The sequence below is a fragment of the Triticum aestivum genome, chromosome 2B (genome assembly GCF_018294505.1).
Source record: "Triticum aestivum cultivar Chinese Spring chromosome 2B, IWGSC CS RefSeq v2.1, whole genome shotgun sequence".
In the NCBI taxonomy this organism is placed as follows: domain Eukaryota; kingdom Viridiplantae; phylum Streptophyta; class Magnoliopsida; order Poales; family Poaceae; genus Triticum; species Triticum aestivum.
In genome coordinates, this window is record NC_057798.1 from 464,111,858 (window position 1) to 464,131,059 (window position 19,202).

Consider the following 19,202-nt stretch of genomic DNA (forward strand, 5'->3'; position numbering starts at 1 on the left):
TATCCAAAGGAGTTCTTTGTAGATGACCTTGAGTATCTGCCGTGCACTATATATCATATCATCAGGTGGACTCTATGGCCAATCAAAGGACATTCATCAGCTGCAAAACTTGAAGGAGCCATGAAGACATTGGTCTTTTACATTCTCAATGGCATCAGCTTCAATGCACATGATTTCTTCATCAGGCAACTTGCTGCTTCTGGATCTGATCTGTTTGGTCTGAAGTTTTATGCTCCATGGGTCATGCGTCTCATCAAGCGACACTCATCTATCAACTATCAACCATCTTCTAGCAATCATGTGATCTTCCTACCAGAGGTTGATATGTTAGTTGAAGCCATATATTCTGACCCTGCCAAGAAGCCTCTTTGTCTTCATAATGCCAAGCACCAAAGCTTCACTCAACCCATTGAAGGTGTTCAAGCAGCAACACGAATCTATCCATTGGCTGGAAATACTCGTCAGCCTCATCGAGCACCTACTGAAGCCACTGAAAGCACCATTTCCCAAAGGCCTCGTAAGCGTTCTGGCGTTCTCAATGACCGAGAACTTCTTGTGGCCCTACATCAGAAGCAAGATAAGCATCATTTTTGGCTGAAGCATCAGATGCAAAGCCTCTTGGTGGATGTCAATCGCATTCGTAACCTTGCCACCAAGAATGCCCTTGTTGCTCATGAAACTTGCCGGCGATCATGGAAGAGCTTGACCCTGCTTAGTGCTGAAGCAGATCTTCAAGACGATGGCTTCACTGAAAGATTCAAGTTTGACTCCACTCCTCCACGGAATGCTGTCCTACGAAGAACTCCATCTCTTGAAGACTCTGATTATTCTTCCTCCGCTGCAACTGTCAATGCCAATGTCATCGATGATGAAGACGATGCAACTTCACCGCCCCCTACTTCTGCTCGCATCGACACTGCACCAAGTTCATCTGCACCGCCAAAAGACAACGACAACCCTGCTGCTTCAACTACTCCTCATGAGGACGAGTAGATGCTCTATGTCTTCAAACCTTTTTGGTCATTACTGACAAAAGGGGGAGAAGCATATGAGTTGATAGTCTTCAAGCGGGTTCATATGGGCGGTTGCATTATATTTTGCCTCGTGCTTACAACTCTAGCTTTTTAAAAACATTTGGTTCTTTGAGTTGTAACACCTAAACTTGATGGTCGTCTGCTACTTATTTTCTTTACTGTGATGCGATGATAACTTCCGCATGTGCGATGATAACTTCCGCACTTAGATCATCCTGCAGACGTCCATTTATCATTATGCATGTCATCCTATTTGCTATATCATTTCATGAATGATGAATTATCTTCATAAGTTGAAGTGGATCTCCACAAGTACAACCTGCCATGTGCATTTGCATTCCAAAAGCAAAATTACTTATATGCACATCTTCAGGGGGATCCCTTGCTACTTATGAAGACAATCCCTATCCTTTACAATTTCACATACTTTATCCCCGTTGAAAACTTCAACCAGTTTGTCATCAATCACCAAAAAGGGGGAGATTGTAAGTGCATCTAGTGCCACCCCTAGTTGGTTTTGGAGTATTGACAACAAAGTTGGTTGAGGGACTAATGCGTTTGTGAGAATTGCAGGATAACGCAGGTAGTGTCCCTCATTGATTCGGTTTACCTACCGGAGATGACCCCTAAAAATGTATGAAGACATTGAAGACAATGGTGGTATGAGAAGATATTCATATTGAAGACTATGACATGAGAAGACACTGCGTGAAGACTATGGAGCGCGAAGACTGTGTGGTTTCGTTGTTTCCTTTTCTTCTTTGTTGAGTCATAGGAACCACCGTACTGTTAAGTGGGGTCCAAGTGAACTAAGTCAGAGTGACTGAAGTGATGCTCAACCCAAATCCTATGTCTTCGAGCGAAGACAATGAGAGCAAATCTTATCCAGAGCTGGATGAGTCAGCTTTGCTTGTAGCCCAAGTAAAGTTGCCGCGTGTGTTTGAAATCTGACCGTTGGAACACGTGTCAGTTCCTTAGTGACCCAGGGTCATTTCGGACAAATCAGGTCGGGTTTCCTTGTGGCTATAAATAGCCCACCCCCTACACCATAAATTGGTGGCTGCTCAGAGTTAGTATACGACTTTTGTCGTTTGAGAGCAACCCACCTCGAAGCATTTGAGAGAGAGAAATCCTTAAGAGGACAAAGCCCAAACACCCAGAGCCAAAGAGTGTTAGGCATCACTGAAGTCTTTCTGTCTGTGTGACCTGAAGACTTATTACACTTGAGGACTGTGTATCCTCCAGCCGGTTAGGCGTCGTGTTCTGAGCATCCAAGAGTCATTGTGGATTGCCGGGTGAACGAAGTCTGTGAAGGTTTGGAAGTCTACCTTGAAGACTTACCAGAGTGATTGGGCAAGGACTAAGTGACCTTAGCTCAAGGGGAATAAGGTGAATACACGGTCTTCTGAGTTGAATCTCAGCCTCCCTAACCAGACGTACAGTTGTCACAGCAACTGGAACTGGTCCAACAAATCCCCGTGTCTTCAACAAGTGACTGGTTCTATCTCTTCCCTCCTTTACTTTGAGTTTGTCTTCGTGAAGTCATTGCCTATCTGTCTTATCTGTTTGACTTTATTGCTTGACTACTATTGTTGATTGGCTTCATACTATCTTCCATCCTGATCCTACTACCTAGCTGCTATTAGTCTTCGTACGTTAACGCTATTGCATACTTGACTATGGCTTGCTTGTTGTAGTTTATCTTCCGCTGCATATCAATTAGGTCATTCTATTGTTTGTCTTCGAAACTCTCACGGTTTGAAGACATTGATAAAAATCGCCTATTCACCCCCCCTCTAGTCGATAACTAGCACTTTCACACACTCATTCTAGTTGTCGTTGTTTATACTTTTTCATTGTACTATCCATGCTAGTTTATTTTCTTTTCTTGCTTTCTTCTTGTGTGTTTGAAAAACTTTGAGAAAAACCAAAAAAAATTGTAGCTTTTAGCTAGTTTACTTTTCATGCTTGTAGTAGCAATATTAAAAGAAAACCCAAAAAGATTTCTCATTCTTCTTTTGCTTGTTGGGAGCTTTCCCGTGTAAATAGTTTTTCTGCTTCTTTGAAATTCTTTTCTTTTCTTTGGGGGTCGAGAGGAGAAGACCACGATGAAAATGATGAGTGGCTCTCATATGCATTATTGTTGATCTAACCAAGAGCCCATGCACTACTAGGAAAAGGGTTATAGATGATATGGACACTAATGGCGCGCCAGACATGTGGTGCACCACTACTATATACTAATGGCGCACCATGTGTTGGTGCGCCATTAGTGTCCAAATACTAATGGTGCACCACATCCACGGTGCGCCACTAATAACAATTTTTTTTTCAAAACTAGTAATGGCGCACCAGGGGATAGTGCGCCATTACTATTTAAACTAGTAATGGCGCACCACATCCACGGTGCGCCACTAGTAAAATTTTCAAATTTTTTTCAGTTTTTTTATTTTTTTCAAAACTAGTAATGGCGCACCAGGGGATAGTGGCCATTACTAGTTAAACTAGTAATGGCGCACCACACCTTCGGTGCGCCACTAGTAAAAAAATCATTTTTTTCAAATGTTTTTTTCGTGGTACGCCATTACTAGTTGAACTAGTAATGGCGCACCACACCCACAGTGCGCCATTACTAGTTTTGACAAAAAAATCCACCGAATGCCCCCCCACCCCGGTGGACCGCCTTTTCAGTTTTAAAAAAAAATAAAAGAAAATGATGGAAATGTCAAAAAAATAAAAGAAAATAAGTTTCCCATGTGATATGTAATCTAGTTGTTAGGAAAATTTACAAATATGAATTTCGACTTTATTTGCAAAATCTCTCTGGAATTTGTAAAATGGGCATAACTTCTGCGTACGAACTCGGATTAAAAGTTTTTTATATGAAAAATAAACTACTCGAAAAGTTACATCCAAATTTAATACTCTGTTCTTATGAAAAATCATCATGCTTAATGCGTTACTCTGTTCTTATGAACTTAATACTCTAGATGCATGCTGGATAGCGGTCGATGTGTGGAGTAATAGTAGTAGATGCAGGCAGGAGTCGGTCTACTTGTTGCGGACGTGATGCCTATATACATAATCATGCCTAGATAATCTCATAATTATTCACTTTTCTATCAATTGCTCGACAGTAATTTGTTCACCCACCGTAATACTTATGCTATCTTGAGAGAAGCCTCTAGTGAAACCTATGGCCCCGGGTCTATCTCTTATCATATTTGCTTTCAACCTACTTTTATTTGCATCTTTATTTTCTGCATCTATATTATAAAATACCAGAAATATATTTATCTTATCATTTTATCTCTATGAGATCTCACTTTCGCAAGTGGCTGTGAAGGGATTGACAACCCTTCATCGCGTTGGTTGCGAGTTCTTTGTTTGTTTGCGTAGGTTCGTGGGACTTATGAGGAGCCTCTACTGGATTGATACCTTGGTTCTCAAAAACTGAGGGAAATACTTATGCTACTGTGCTGCATCACCCTTTCCTCTTCAAGGAAAACCAACGCAAGCTCAAGACGTAGCAAGAAGGATTTCTGGCGTCGTTGCTGGGGAGGTCTTTGCTCAAGTCAAGACATACCAAGTACCCATCACAAACTCATCTCCCTTGCATTTACATTATTTGCCATTTGCCTCTCGTTTTCCTCTCCCCCACTTCACCCTTGCCGTTTTATTCGCCCTCTCTTTCCCAATCTCCTCTCTCTTTCGTTTGCCTTTTCTGTTTGCTCGCGTATTAGACGTTTACCTTGTAATTATGGCTAGTCCTCCTATCCTTGTTATTACTCCCAAACATGAAATTCTCAATTTTAAGCAAGGGGAGGGAGAAAATTTAAAAGATGCTTGGCATAGAATTTGCAATGCTCAAAATAAATCTACTAAGAAGCTTTCTACTTCCGTTCTTCTTTGCAATTTTTATGTAGGCATTACTCCTTGGAATAGATGTGTTCTTGATACCGTTGCCGGAGGGGATTTCTTGAATAGCCACACATTTGAAGCCTATAATGCTATGTTAGATTTGTTTGGCCCACCACCTCTTTTTGTTAATGGAACTGTTTTAACTTTGGAACATGTTATGCAACGGATTGAGATCATTGAAAATAAAATTGCCACTGTTGAGTTAATTGAGAATTTGGATAAAAAGATTAATAATCAAATTACTCAATAAGGATCTAGGGTTGGAGTTACTTTGGAAAATCTTAAAGAGAAAGAACCTATAGTTAATGAAAAAATAGATCTAGATTCTGCAAGAATTGGTAAACTTGAGGATATCATAACTAACTTAGGTTCCAAGTTTTATTCCACGAAAAACACTCCAAAACCCACCACCAAAACTGCTAATTTTATTTATGTTCCTAAAAATAAGGGTGAATCATCTAGTAAGGGAGATGCGGATCTCAAATCCATAAGTGTTCATCCCAATTGTCTCTCTATCGTTAAGGAACCTTTTGCTACAAATGAATTTCTTGAATTTTTGCCTAAAGGTTTAATCATTGCTAAAAAGGGAGAAACCCCTAAAGATTATGAGTGCTCTATTTATGAACCAAGTGTCAAAGACGGCACTACTTAGATCTATCTTCGCTTTTATGCCTAGCTAGGGGCGTTAAACGATAGCGCTAGTTGGGAGGCAACACAATTTTCTTTATGTCCTTTGTTTTTGTTCCTATTTAGTGACAAATTTTGCTTCTAATTTCTGTTTAGATGTGTTTTTATCTTTTAATTAATGTTTGTGCCAAGTAGAACCAATAGGATAACCTATGATGATAGTTGATTTGATTCTGCTGAAAAACAGAAACTTTGCGCTCACGAGAAAAACTTCAATAAATCACATAAACGAGCTTTTGCATTGATTATTATTGCTGCTGATCAATAAACAAATTTTTTAGGACGTCCTATTTCGGTAGGATTTTTAAGGTTCCAGAAGTTTGCGTTAGTTACAGATTGCTACAGACTGTTCTGTTTTTGACAGATTCTGCCTTTCGTGTGTTGTTTGCTTATTTTGACGCATCTATGGCTTGTATGTAAGGGTATGAACCTCAGAGAACTTGGAATACAGTAGGTTTAACACCAAAATAAATAAAGAATGAGTTCATTACAGTACCTTATGTGGTGGTTTTGTTTTCTTTCACTAACGGAGCTTATAAGATTTCCTGTTGAGTTTTGTGTTGTGAAGTTTTCAAGTTTTGAGTAAAGCTTTTATGGACTATGGAATAAAGGATGGCAAAGAGCCTAAGCTTGGGGATTCCCATGGCACCCCAAGATATTCAAGGATAGCCAAAATCCTAAGCTTGGGGATGCCCCGGGAAGGCATCCCCTCTTTCGTCTTCGTTCATTGGTAACTTTACTTGGAGCTATATTTTTATTCGCCACATGATATGTGTTTTGCTTGGAGCGTCATGTGTTATATTAGTCTTTGCTTTTTAGTTTACCACAATCATCCTTGCTGTACACACCTTTTGGGAGAAGCCTTTTTTATTATAATTTATTAGAATATGCTATGTGCTTCGCTTATATCTTTTGAGCTTGATAGTTTTTTCTCTAGTACTTCACTTCTATCTTTTAGAGCATGGCGGTGGATTAATTTTGAAGAAATTTCTAGTCTCTCATGCTTCACTTATATTATTTTGAGAGTCTCTTAGAACATCATGGTATTTTCTTTGGTTATGAATTTGATTCTAGAATGATGAGCATCCAAGTTGGGTATAATAAAAACTATCATAGAAAGTAAATTGGATGCTAGGATCAATTTGATGCTTGATAATTGTTTTGAGATATAAAGGTAGTAATGTTAGGGTCATGCTAGTGGATAATTATGAAATTGAGAAATACTTTTGTTGAAGTTGGCAAGTCCCGTAGCATGCACGTATGGTAAAAGTTGTGTGACAAATTTGTTGCATGAGGTGCTCTTTTGAGTGTCTTCCTTATGAGTGGCAGTCGGGGACGAGCGATGGACTTTGTCCTACCAATATATCCCTCTTTGGGCATGCGTAGTAGTACTTTGCTTCGAGGGCTAAGTAGACTTTTGCAATAAGTATATGAGTTCTTGATGACTAATGTGAGTCCATGGATATACGCACACTCATCCTTCCACTTTGCTAGTTTCTATTTTACCGCGCAACTTTCGCCGGTAGCATAAACCCATTATTTACCCTCCTCAAAATAGCCACCATACCTACCTATATGGCATTTCCATAGCCATTCTGAGATATATTGCAATGCAACTTTCCACCATTTCGTTTATTATGAAATGTTTCATCATTGTCATATTGCTCTTTGCATGATCATGTAGTGGACATCGTATTTGTGGCAAGGCCACTTTCATAATTTTCATACATGTCACTCTTGATTCATTGCATATCCCGGTACACCGCTGGAGGCATTCATATAGAGTCATATTTTGTTCTAGCTTTGAGTTGTAATTTTTGAGTTGTAAATCTATAGAAGTGTGATGATCTTCATTATTAGAGCATTTTCCCAGTGAGGAAAGGATGATGAAGACTATCCCCCACAAGTCGGGATGGGACTTCGGACTTTATAAAAATAAAAGAGGCCAAAGAAGCCCACAAAAAAGAGAAAGAAAAAAAGAGAAAAAAAAGAGAAAGAAAAATAAAAGGAAAAAAAGGAAAAAAAGAGAAAAAATGAGAGAAAAAGAGAGAAGGGACAATTTCTACTATCTCTTTTTCCACACTTGTGCTTCAAAAATAGCACCATGATCTTCATGATAGAGAGTCTCATATGTTGTCACTTTCATATACTAGTGGGAATTTTTCATTATAGAACTTGGCTTGTATATTCCAATGATGGGCTTCCTCAAAATGCCATAGGTCTTCCTGAGTAAGCAAGTTGGATGCACACCCACTTAGTTTCTTTTTTTGAGCTTTCATATATTTATAGCTCTAGTGCATACGTTGCTTGGCAATCCCTACTCACTCACATTGATATCTATTGATGGGCATATGCATAGCCCTTTGATACGCCTAGTTGATGTGAGATGATCTTCTCCCACTTTTTATCCTCACAACCACCACAGTAGACCACCATAGTGCTATGTCCATGGCTTGCGCTCATGTATTGCGTAAGAGTTGAAAAAGCTGAAGCGCGTTAAAAAGTATGAACCAATTTCTCGGCTCGTCATTGGGGTTGTGCATGGTGGGAGTATTTTGTGTAATGAAAATGAAGCATAGCCTAACTATATGATTTTGTATGGATAAGCTTTCTTTGGCTATGTTATTTTGATAGGGCATAATTATTTGTTAGTATGCTTTCAAGCATTATTATTTTTATGTTGTATAAGCTTTTATATTGAGTCATTTGGATCTGAACATTCATGCCACAATAAATAAAAAAATATTGAGAATTATGCTAGGTATCATTCCACATCAAAAATTCTATTTTTATCGTTTACCTACTCCAGGACGAGCAGGAATTAAGCTTGGGGATGCTTGATACGTCTCCAACGTATCTATCATTTTTATTGTTCCATGCTATTATATTACCTGTTTTGGATGTTTATGGGCTTTATTTTACACATTATTATCATTTTTGGGACTAACCTACTAACCGGAGGCCCAACCCGTATTGTTGTTTTTATGCCTATTTCAGTATTTCGAAAAAAAGGAATATCAAACGGAGTCCAAACGGAATGAAACCTTCGGAAGCGTGATTTTTGGAACGAACGTGATCCAGAGGACTTGGAGTGCAAGTCAAGAAGCAGCCGAGGCGGCCACGAGAGGGTAGCGCCCTCCTATAGGGCGCCCCCTGTCTCGTGGGCCCCTCGGGTGGCCACCGATGTACTTCTTCCTCCTATATAAGCCTACATACTCCGAAAACATCCAGGGAGCCACCAAAGAAATATTTCTGCCACCGTAACCTTCTGTATCCGCGAGATCCCATCTTGGAGCCATCGCCGGCGTTCTGTCGGAGGGGGATTCCACCACTGAGGGCTTCTACATCAACACCATAGCCCTTCCGATGAGTTGTGAGTAGTTTACCACAGACCTTCGGGTCCATAGTTATTAGCTAGATGGCTTCTTCTCTCTTTTTGGATCTCAATACAATGTTCTCCCCCTCTCTTGTGGAGATCTATTCGATGTAATCTCTTTTTGCAGTGTTTGTCGAGATCCGATGAATTGTGGGTTTATGATCAAGTTTATCTGTGGATAATAATTGAATCTTCTCTTAATTCTTTTATATGATTGAGTTATCTTTGCAAGTCTCTTCGAATTATCGGTTTGGTTTGGCCTACTAGTTGATCTTTCTTGCCATGGGAGAAGTGCTTAGGTTTGGGTTCAATCTTGCGGTGTTCTTACCCAGTGACAGAAAGGGTTGCAAGACATGTATTGTATTGTTGCCATTGAGGATAAAAAGATGGGGTTTATATCATATTGCTTGAGTTTATCCCTCTACATCATGTCATCTTGCTTAATGCGTTACTCTCTTCTTATGAACTTAATACTCTAGATGCATGCTGGATAGCGGTCGATGTGTGGAGTAATAGTAGTAGATGCAGGCAGGAGTCGGTCTACTTGTTGCGGACGTGATGCCTATATACATGATCATGCCTAGATAATCTCATAATTATTCGCTTTTCTATCAATTGCTCGACAGTAATTTGTTCACCCACCGTAATACTTATGCTATCTTGAGAGAAGCCTCTAGTGAAACCTATGGCCCCCGGGTCTATCTCTTATCATATTTGCTTTCAATCTACTTTTATTTGCATCTTTATTTTCTGCATCTATATTATAAAATACCAAAAATATATTTATCTTATCATTTTATCTCTATCAGATCTCACTTTCGCAAGTGGCCGTCAAGGGATTGACAACCCCTTTATCGCGTTGGTTGCGAGTTATTTGTTTGTTTGTGTAGGTTCGTGGGACTTGTGAGGAGCCTCCTACTGGATTGATACCTTGGTTCTCAAAAACTGAGGGAAATACTTACGCTATTGTGCTGCATCACCCTTTCCTCTTCAAGGAAAACCAACACAAGCTCAAGACGTAGCAGTGGTCAACGTGGTCAATGAACGACATCCATCGAAAGTGGACTGTACATGGAGAGGCTGACAGCTGAGTCCACGGCCCCACACAAGGAAATGCCTCCTTATTACGCACAAAATAATGATTCCTCCACCTGACAGATGGGACCCATCGAAAGGGCCTCTTTATTTCGTGAAAGCAACATACCCCCCGCTAACAGCTCACACCCACCAGCTATATCTTCGAACACAAGGAAGTGCCTCCTTATTACGCACAAAAAAATGAATACTCCCCTGCTAGTTGGGACCCACCATAGTGGGAGGCTGACTTGTGGGCCTACTAGTTGACGCGGACGGAGAGGTTCATCAACTTAGTCAATAAATATCAACGATTCTAGCTCAATTGACCGTACGATGTCCATCCGACGACCATAGTGCTTCTTCAACCTATGGTCTTCCTGCTCCAGCCGCCCAAACCAGCACCGGTTGTGCCGCGTGCTCCTGCCTCCCGTGGCCAGCTATGCTGCCGTAGAGGCCTCACCTCCCCTACTACTCCCACCGCTGTCCAGGCCAGCCCTCTACTCACCCACACCCCCTGTTATTCTGCGATGACAGCAGGCTCACACCGCAACCGAACCAGTGAACCCTTGTACTCCTCTTCGTGTGGGCATCCACTGTCGCGTCTTCCCCGGCTTTGCATTGTCCCCTTCCTAGGCCTTGCCATCGTCTACCGCCTTGGTGCTCTCGGTGCGGCGTGGTCAATGTGATCAAGGAACGACTTCCATCGGAAGAGTACTGTACATGGAGAGGCTGACAGCTGGGTCCACGGCCGCAGCAAGGAAGTGCCTCCTTGTTACGCGCAAAATAATGATTCCTCCACCTGACAGCAGGGACCCACCGGACGGGCCACCATATTTCACGAAAAAACCGTTGCCCCTAACTGCTGGGACACACCAGTTACATCTGTGCACACAAGGAAGTGCCTGACAGTCGGGACCCTCCTGGTCAAAGCGTACATAGCGTTGTCATTCTGGTCGCAACATATACGTACATACTGTTGATCGGTCCGTCTGTAGGCTGCAGCGATAAACCGTGGCCGAGTAAGGAAGGGCATGGGTCGTAGTAGAGGCGCGCATGTGTCATAGTAGAGGTACGTGTCGGTGTCAAAACCGGCGGATCTCGGGTAGGGGGTCCCGAACTATGCGTCTAAGGCTAATGGTAACAGGAGACTGGGGACACGATGTTTACCCAGGTTCGGGTCCTCTCGATGGAGGTAATACCCTACTTCCTGCTTGATTGATCTTGATGATATGAGTATTACAAGAGTTGATCTACCACAAGATCGTAGAGGCTAAACCCTAGAAGCTAGCCTATGGTATGATTGTTGATGTGTCCTATGGACTAAACCCTCCGGTTTATATAGACACCGGAGGGGGCTAGGGTTACATAGAGTCGGTTACAGAGAAGGAGATCTATTATCAGGATCGCCAAGCTTGCCTTCCACGCAAAGGAGAGTCCCATCCGGACACGGGACGAAGTCCTCAATCTTGTATCTTCATAGTCCAACAGTCCGGCCAAATTATATAGTCCGGCTGTCCGGATACCCCCTTATCCAGGACTCCCTCAGTAGCCCCTGAACCAGGCTTCAATGACAATGAGTCCGACACGCAGATTGTCTTCGGCATTGCAAGGCGGGTTCCATCTTCGAATACTCCAAGGTAATCTTCGAACACTTAAATCGTGTCCGGCCTCTGCAAGATAAATTTCACATACCACCGTAGAGAGAATAACATACCACAAATCCAATCTGCTGACAGCTCTTCGCAGCGTGACATCACGCTACGGCCCGGTCATTATTCGAACCATTTTTGACAACCAGCTACCGCACACTTTGCGAGGCGGTTTCTTCGTCTTGTCAAAGCAGAGATCGTGTCCCTTATCGCGGGATCTTCATCAATACGGGTATGGGTAACCCAACCACTGCCATTAGCCGAGGCGCTTGGAAAATAAGAGATTTCGAGAGGCAAGTGGGGAGGCGCACATTCTGAACCGCCTTTATAAAGGGATAAGGATCTCCCGTTTTCACCCACGCCTTCTTCCTCCTCTGCCCATCTGTCCTCGCATTCTTGAGCCCCAGCGCTCAAGTTCTCACATTCTCCGTAGGACCGCAGCATGTCCGGAGTGGGAGGCAAGTGGATGGCCTCCTCTGTCATAGAGGAGGACATTACCAAGCTTCGAGCGGCCGGATACCTGGCCGAAAACATCGTGCACAGGCTTCCGGCGGAGGTACAGATCACCCCACCCCAAAGTCTCGGGAGAGAGTAGTATTTCTCGCTCATTTCGTCCGCGGACTAGGATTCCCACTTCACCCGTTCTTCCGCGGCCTCATGTATTACTACTGGCTAGATTTTCACGATCTAGCCCCAAATTTCGTCCTCAACATCTCGGCGTTCATCGTGTGTGCGAGGCATTCCTCCGCATCAAACCCCACTTCGGTCTGTGGCTGCAAACCTTCTGTGTGAAGCCAAAGATCGTGAGCGGCCAACAAGTGGAGTGCGGAGGCGCCATGGTGGGCAGAATGCCCAACGTTACATGGCTTGACGGCTCCTTTGTGGAGACCATGAAAGGGTGGCAATAAGGGTGGTTCTACATCACCGAGCCGCGCGACGCCAACTGGGTGGCGGCCCCCAAGTTCTGATCCGGGATCCCCATGTGGCTCACCTCTTGGGAAAAGAAGGGCCTGGCCTGGGGTGAACCTGTGGAGCTGACCGGACTTTAGTCCTGTATTAAAAGTATGAGGGACAAGCAGATCAAGCTTGTCAACATGGTCCAGGTCATGCTCGTCCGCCGGATTCTCCCGTGTCAAAGATGGGCATTCAATATGTGGGAGTTCGATCCGGCCGAACACCAGATGATGCACGAGCTTTTCGACACGATGCATAAGGATGTCTGGAAGGTGTTGTTCAAGACCGGCGAGGTTCCTCCTCCCATTTCCGAGGACCGCGGGCTTAGCACAAAGCGCCTCACCAATTCGGTAAGTCCTCTAACCATCAAAAGATGTACCTATCCCAGCATATTCGTGGGAGGGTTTTAAGTCACCATGCTGACGAAACAGGATTATGTGAAGACGGCGGAGCAGATCGACTGTCCGGCTCCGCTGCCCGAAGATCCCGCGACCGCGCTCCTGACGGAGATGCTGGCTCCGGCGCCTTACGAGGTGCCGGAGAAGAAGGCTGAAAAGAAGGCCACGGGGACCAGGAAGGGTCTCAGGCGCGAGGTCGCACCGGACGCCTCGCCCGAAGACGATGAGGCACACTCCTCCCACGAAGGGGAGGAGAGAAAGAAGAAGAAGAAGAAGAAGGCCGCCCCATCCGAGGAGGCCGAAGGGTCCAAGAAGGCGGCTGCGGGGACCAGAAAAGGTCTCCGGCGCAAGGCCGTGATAGACTCGTCATCCAAGGATGACGAGGAAGATTCCTCCCACGGAGACGGGGGGAACATGAGGAAATGCCCCCTCCCCGCACTGGGGAGGAGAAGAAAAGGAAGGCCGCCCCGTCGGGGGAGGCTGGGACACCAAAGAAGGGAAAAGTGTCTCGTCCGGATTACTCTGCTACCGGCGCATACAGCGAGGAGGAGTGGCTACCCAGGAACAAGCCCCGGGCGAGGTCATAAGTATCCGCACTCTGTTATACTTTTCGTGCGGCTACCTCAGGGTATCCTCTTTGGAGGGATCCTTGAGTGAGTCAAAGATGATCAGCGATTCACTCCCAGCGGCCACCTCCCCACGACCCGCAGACGACACCGAGGTGTTGTCCCAAAGGATACCAGAGCAGGGGGCGGTCGTCCTAGAGGTCCCCCAGGGCAAAATCCCAGGCGCCGGACACATGGGGGGTAAGACCCCCATGGATTATGCTGACGGGAGCCACAACAAGTCTGGCTCCCAGCCGGTTACTGCGTCGGAGCCTCCAAAGGCTCCGGATTCCAGTAGGCAGCCCTTCGCGAAGGAGGGCGAGCCGGCCGTGCCAACGACCTCCGCCCAGCCGGAGGCATCGAACAATTTGTTGGAAGTGCTTCGAGGCGCTTCCGTCGATGATGAGCACCGTACTCTTATGAGTACGGTAATTGAGAAGGTTCGGTTCGCCAAGAGCGGATTGACCTAAGCCTGCACCAGCCTCTAACAGGCTTTGAGGTAAGTAAAAAAGTGTGAGGAAATATCACCTGATAGACAGTAGCCCCTGATACTCTGTTTGGTGTTCGGAAGGAAAAACCAAACAGAGGGTCAACTAAAAAATTACAAGAAGCTAATAGTACTTGTCTATGTTAACAAGCAGACATTGTTGCTGACCACCGCTGCATGCACAACTGAGGTTGCCAGACTCAAGCGCGACCTGGGACAGGCCGAAGAAGAGCTCGTCCTCATGAAGAGGCAGCTCGAGGAGAACAAAGGTAAGTGACACCCCGTCCATGTGTCATATAGAGGAGAAAAATTGATGATGCTAACAAAAAGCATCATGATTTTAAATAGGGACCACGACCGAAGTGGCGGCCCTAAAGAAAGCGTTGTCTGTGGCCGAAGCCAAGGCGGCTATGGAGCGCACCGAGCGTGAAAAGCAAGATGCTCGGGTGGGAGAGGTACAGCAAGAGCTCCAGGAGCTCGGCAAGAAGTTTGAGTCCTTGGAGCATGACTTCAAGACGCAGGAGTCTGAGCTTGCGAAAGCCCTCTAGAGCGCGACAGACGCCAAGGCCGAAGACCAAAAGGCCCTCCAGGAAATCCATGTGGCCAAGAAGATAGCAGAGGGTAAGGCATTCTTTATGCAAAGCAAGCATGTGGAGGAATCATTTCTTTTACTTACACGAATTCGGAGCTCTCCAGGGGCATTCGCAGATCTGCCACGCAGCATTTCGGATGCCGCGGAGTTCTATCATGCTGAAGAGGGGAGCTCAGTGGAGAAGTTGTTCTGGTCCCAATACTCTGGAGCCGAACACCCGATGCCTCTAAGTGACCAACTGAAGCAATTGGCTGAACTCCACAATGCTGCTGAACTGGCCATGAAGGACCTCATAGTCCGGATGTAGCCTGACGAGCCCCTGCCCGGCAGCTACTTTGGCCTGGTAAAGCGGATGGTGCATGCCTGTCCACGGCTAGAAGTTATCAAGCAGTCCGTCTGTATTGCGGGTGCCCGACGGGCCTTTGCCCGCACGAAGATGCATTTGGCCAAACTAGATGCTGAGAAGCTCATGAAGGATGGACCCCCGGAGGGTAAGGAGCATCGCTACCCCGAAAAATATTACGATGGCGTTATGAAAGGCGCTCGTCTTGTGGTAAATGAATGTGCCAAGAACGTAATCTTTGAGTGAATGTACTCATGTCGTCTTTGTAATATGAGAACGAGTTTGTTTGCACTATATAATGCTTTGTTTGATTTAAAATATTACATTCTCTGCGGCCGTTTATCAAAATTTGAAAGTAGGCCAGTCGTCGGCTTCCTCCCCCTTGTAACTAGTACTGGGGTGTTCGTGGAAAACCCAAACACTCTTTATCCGAGTTGTTGGTCCTTTAAGGAGGTGTTTAGCACAGCGAACAAGGCAATTAGACTATTCGGCTTTATAACTCTCACTTGGAAATAGAAGTCTATAATTTTAAATGTCAGCGAAGCCCCTAGTATTCGTAAGGCCGAACTGGGGCGCTATGCACGCCTAAATAAGGCAAGCCCGATTCCTTGCCTTAAGCGGAAAAAATCTTTTAAGGATTTAGTACCTCGCGAACAACGACCAGCTCTCGCCGCATCATGACGGTCAATTTTCGGCTTTCTCTACTGAGGTGCTCGTCCGGAAGAACCAGGACACAATCGCAATAGTTCTCCCTGCGCTACCTTAGCCAATATAACGGAACATAAGGTACCAAAACAAGGGAGCCAGGCTAACCCAACTATTGACCCAAGACATGATTTGGAGCTGATGCATATAATGATATAAGTTCGGGGTGCTGCACTGTCGAAAGTGTTTGGACTATGCTTGCCATGTTATGGGGCTCAAAATAAAAAAGCCCCTGGCAACTGATCGTACCAAGTTGTACGGGTGCAATATTAAATAAATATTCCAGGGAAAATGTGAAGACATTAGTAAGAAGCTGACGATTTATACTATTTCCCATTGTTATCTGGATAACACGTCCAGGCGTATGTGTACAAGTAATGCATTAAGAGAAAACAAATAGGACTATTTGACATGTCCTATCCAAGGGCAGGCTACGTGCAGGTATATAAAACAGCTATAACAATCATTAACAGAGACCACCTGGGTATTCCCTTGTGTGCAAAAGCCTCTCGCCTCCTTGGTGTTCCCTCCTGTGGTGAGTCCGGTGATCCGGCTCTCTGAAAGGGCTGCCCAAATGTAGGGTCCTGAAAGAAAGGAAGAAAAAGGTAGTATGCGGGCCTCGTGGCGGCTGATCCGCATTGTAGGCCACATAGTCATCTCGCCTCCACCCGTGCCCATGGTATTTTAAGTGCGTAATTATGTACGCGTGGCACGAATGCCACCTGAATGGGGCTGGGGCGGAGGCCAGATTGCTACTCGAGATCTTGGCGTGCCTGACGATCCTGCTGCGGGGTGCTCCGGACTCGCTTGACGGTGTTCAGGGTTGTCATTGCCGAATTGGCTGTTTGTCGAAGTAGGTTGCTTTGTACTTCTGCCGCGAGGGCCGTAGTGTGCTCCTCTGTACGGAGGGAGCGATCTGTGTTTCCATTGACTGTTATAACCCCGCGAGGTCCTGGCATCTTGAGCTTAAGGTATGCATAGTGAGGCACCGCATTGAATCAAGCAAACGTGGTTCGTCCAAGTAGTGCATGATAGCCACTATGGAAAGGGACGATATTGAAGATTAGCTCCTCGCTTCGGAAGTTATCCGAAGATCTGAAGACCACTTCCAGTGTTATTGAGCCCATGCAGCGGGCCTCTAACCCTGGAATTACACCCTTGAAGGTGGTTTTGGTGGGTTTGATCCGTGATGGATCGATGCCCATTTTGCGCACTGTGTCCTGATAAAGCAGGTTCAGGCTGCTGGCACCGTCGTGAGGACTCATGTGAGGTGGAATCCGTCGATGATTGGGTCCAGGACTAGTGCGGCTGAACTGCCGTGACGGATGCTGGTAGGATGGTCCCTACGATCGAATGTGATCGGGCAGGATGACCATGGGTTAAACTTTGGGGCGACGGGCTCCATCGCATAGACGTCCCGCAGTGCACGCTTTCGTTCCCTCTTGGGAATGTGGGTGGCATAGATCATGTTTACCGGTTTCACCTGGGGGGGATTTCTTCTGTCCCCCCGTGTTCGTACGCCGGGGCTCCTCGTCATCATCGTTGTGAAGCCCCTTGTCCTTGTTTTCGGCATTCAATTTGCCGGCCTGTTTGAACACCCAGCGATCTCTGTTAGTGTGGTTGGCTGGTTTGTCGGGGGTGCCATGAATCTGGCACGAGCGGTCGAGTATGCGGTCCAGGCTGGATGATCCCGGATTGTTTCTTTTGAATAGCTTTTTCCGCTTACCGGATTTTGAGTTGCTGAATCCGGCATTGAATGTCGTGTCTTCAGCGTTATCACCATTATTCCGACGCTTATGTCTATTGCGCCATGGCTTTCCGTTACTGTCGCGGACATCTGAAGTGCCGGAGTATCTTGGCGTGGTGCTACTGCGAGCTAGCTAGCTGTCCTCGCCCATGCAAAAGTGGGTCATGAGTGTCGTGAGGGCCGCCATGGACTTCGGTTTTTCTTGGCCGAGGTGTCAGGTGAGCCACTCGTTGCGGATATTATGCTTAAAGGCCGCCAGGGCCTCGGCATCTGGACAGTCGACAATTTGGTTCTTCTTAGTTAGGAACCAAGTCCAGAACTTCCTGGCCGACTCTCCGGGCTGTTGGGTAATGTGACTTAAGTCATCAGCATCCGGTGGTCGCACATAAGTGCCTTGGAAGTTGTCGAGGAATGCATCCTCACTATTTTCCCAGCTGCCGATGGAGTTCGCCGGCAGGCTATTCAGCCAATGTCTGGCTGGTCCTTTGAGTTTAAGGGGAAGGTACTTGATGGCATGTAGGTCATCACCACGGGCCATGTGAATGTGGAGAAGAAAATATTCGATCCACACCATGGGGTCTGTTGTGCCATTGTATGACTCGATGTTTACGGGTTTAAACCATTCTGGAAATTCATGATCCATTACTTCATCGGTGAAGCAGAGGGGGTGTGCGGCACCTCCGTGCCGGGCTATGTCACGATGCAATCCGACTAGGTCTGGTCGGTTATGTTCGGCCCGGCCGGACTTATTATTATTGTATCCGGCATGACGATCGTCATCATGTGTTGTGGCGCGCCCCCGCGATCTGTAGATCGATCTTGGTTGTCCTGCGTGGTTTTCCAATATATCTCGCAGGTCCTGTGTATTGCCCCGGGCCGTAGTGAAGGAGCGTGGGGGTGCTGGCTGGTATTCGGTCTGATATGCCGTTTTATCCCGGCCATGAGGTGGCCGGTCAGCCTCGTCTTGTTCTGGCAATGTAGGCTCTACGGCCTCCTCATCTAGCTGAGGTAGCAACTTGTGTTTTGGGTAACCTTTGGTTGGGCACTCGAGTCCGTATTCTTCGGCTGCCAGAACCTCGGTCCATCTGTCTGTGAGCAGGTCTTGATCAGCTTGGAGCTGCTGCTGCTTCTTTTTCAGGCTTCTTGCAGTGGCTATAAGCCTACGCTTGAAGCGCTCCTGCTCTATGGGATCCTCTGGTACGCCGAATTCATCGTCGCCGAGGCTCACTTCGTCTTCGGAGGGAGGCATGTAGTTGTCGTCCTCCAAGTATCCGTCTGTCGCCTGTTGATCTGGGCTGACCTGCCCGTGTTCCTGTTCGGCCTGTTTAAAGGCAGGCTGATCAGGGTTGTATTCATCTTCGGCAGTATCCGGATTATTTTCATCTCCTATGCTGATATTGTTGTGGCGGGGCTTAGAGCGGCGCCGATGACGCCCATGCTTTGATTTCCTTCCTGAGGGGTTATCTTCTATTGCCTCGTCGCCATTGTCGTCCTTAGGTGTGTCCACCATATATATATCATATGAAGAGGTGGCTGTCCAGCGCCCTGTGGGCGGTGGTTCTTGTTCTTCTCCAGCATCATCGTCTATACCGTCGATGTCTTCAGAGTCGAAGTTGAGCACGTCGGT